Source organism: Crocuta crocuta, unplaced genomic scaffold (genome assembly GCF_008692635.1).
Source record: "Crocuta crocuta isolate KB4526 unplaced genomic scaffold, BGI_CrCroc_1.0 scaffold290, whole genome shotgun sequence".
Classification (NCBI taxonomy): Eukaryota; Metazoa; Chordata; class Mammalia; order Carnivora; family Hyaenidae; genus Crocuta; species Crocuta crocuta.
In genome coordinates this window covers 2,696,603-2,698,735 of record NW_027527429.1, presented here as the reverse complement: position 1 = coordinate 2,698,735, position 2,133 = coordinate 2,696,603, and positions in this window count along the sequence as shown.

Here is a 2,133-nt window from a genome sequence, read left to right as displayed (position 1 = left end):
CACACTGCACATCTGTGCATCCGTCCCGGATGGTACTGCAGAGGAGACAGCTCTCACTTCCAGGTGGGCAGTCAAGACCCCCGTTGCTCCCTGATCTCTGGGGAGAGCCCGCCGCGTGCAGGTAATAGAGGCCGGTGCAGGGAGGCAGGGAGGCCTCCCACCCCAGTGCAGCCTTCAGATGACTGCAGTCCGGCTGACCCCTTGGTGCCAACTAAGGACAGGGCCTGAGGCAGAAGCAGCCGCCCGAGTTCTCCCAGAGCCGCGAGGCTGTGAGGTCACACGCGTTTGCTGTCTCAAGGCACTAGACTTTGGGGTCATTTGTTACGCAGCCACAGATGACTAATAACAAGATCTGCATGGAAGAGTAACGGAGGGGCTGACGTTCCAGATCTGAAGACACCATCATTATAGAGCAAAAGTCCCCCAAACCACGTGGTTCTAACCCCAAGATGTGCTTCACTCAGGTCAACAGATGAGAAGGGAGAAAGCAGAGGCGCTGCACACAGAAGACATGGACACCACAGCAAATCCGTGGGGGAGAGAAGGAATCGTCAGTAATAGTCCTGAGAGTGTCAGTAAACTGTTCGGGGGAGAAGGGGGATGACCTTAGGGCACCCCAGTCCCAAAATAAACCCCAGATGGAAAACTAGAGATGGTAAGCACGTAAAGGTGTGAGACACCCCAAGAGGCGTGGGCGGGCCAGGCGTGCTGGGACGGCTCCACGGCTTGATGGTGCCAGGCCAAGGGTCACTCCCTCCTGCTGGAGAAAGTGCCTCTGTCACCCACCCTAGACCTGTCTCTGGTAGGTGCATCGAGCTGGGAAGATGGTCACATGTGTTGTAACTGAGGTGATCTCACAGTCCGAATGTGTCCCAGGGAAAGAGTCACAGAGGTGGCACCATATTGACACAGCCCGAACATCCAGTAATAGACGTGACGAGATGTCACTTCAAATTCTTGAAGTGCGACGTGTCCACAGTACGGGGAAACTGAAGATCATGTTGCCAAAGACTGACCACATCGGAAATACTTGAGATGTAATATAAAATGATAAAATAGGACACACACACGCTCACACACACACCTGGGGCCACTCTAACGCTGACAGGGAAGATTCCCGGGCGTTAGTTAACGGGGATCGTCTTTTACTGATTCATATTTTTGTGTGTTTTCCAAACGTTCTGCAGTGAACATGGGTTATTTTTATCATCATAAAAAGAAACAAACAGCATATTTTTAAGAACTGCACCACCCAGTAGCAATCTGTTGATAAAGATCTGCTTTGAGCTCCTGGTATCCGGTTTCCCAGACTGACCCGTCATGTCATGCGAGGTGCCGAGTCTCCTCTCCCCGCGTCCCTGTAAGGCCTCCGTTCTGGGCACAAGCACCGCGTTGTGTCCCAAGGGAGGCAGCTCTCTGTGACAGGGGCCTGTCATCAGAAGACGCTGTCCTCATTTCCCCCAGCTGGGCTGGGTACACTTGAACCCTTCGTGTTCTGGCTGCAAGCAGAGGGCAGACTGACCCCTCTGTTCCCCCTCCAGCGGTCCCCCAGGGTGGTCCTGGATAGGTGAGAGCCGGAGACATCCATGAGTACCTGCCTTCCACCCTGCAACCACTTGAGGCTGATGCTGAAGGCCGGGGGGAACATTCTGGGACTATCTGAAGCAGGGGCAGGGCTGGGCTGGACTGATCTTGGCTGTGCTGTGCTGTGCTGTGCTGTGCTGGGTAGAGCAGAGCTGGGCTGAGCTGGGCTGAACTGGGCTGAGCTGGGTAGGGCTGAGCAGGGCTGGGTAGGGCTGAGCAGGGCTGGGCTGGGCTGGGCTGGGCTGGGCTGGGCTGTGCTCGGTAGAGCTGAGCTGGGCTGAGCTGGGTTGGGCTGGGCTGAGCAGGCCTGGGCTGGGCTGGGCTGAGCAGGGCCAGGCCGAGCTGGGCTGGGCTGGGCTGGGCTGGGCTGGGATGTGCTCGGTAGAGCAGAGCTGGGCTGAGCTGGGTTGGGCTGGGCTGAGCAGGCCTGGGCTGGGCTGGGCTGAGCAGGGCCAGGCCGAGCTGGGCTGGGCTGGGCTGGGCTGGGCTGGGATGTGCTCGGTAGAGCAGAGCTGGGCTGAGCTGGGTTGGGCTGGGCTGAGCAGGGCT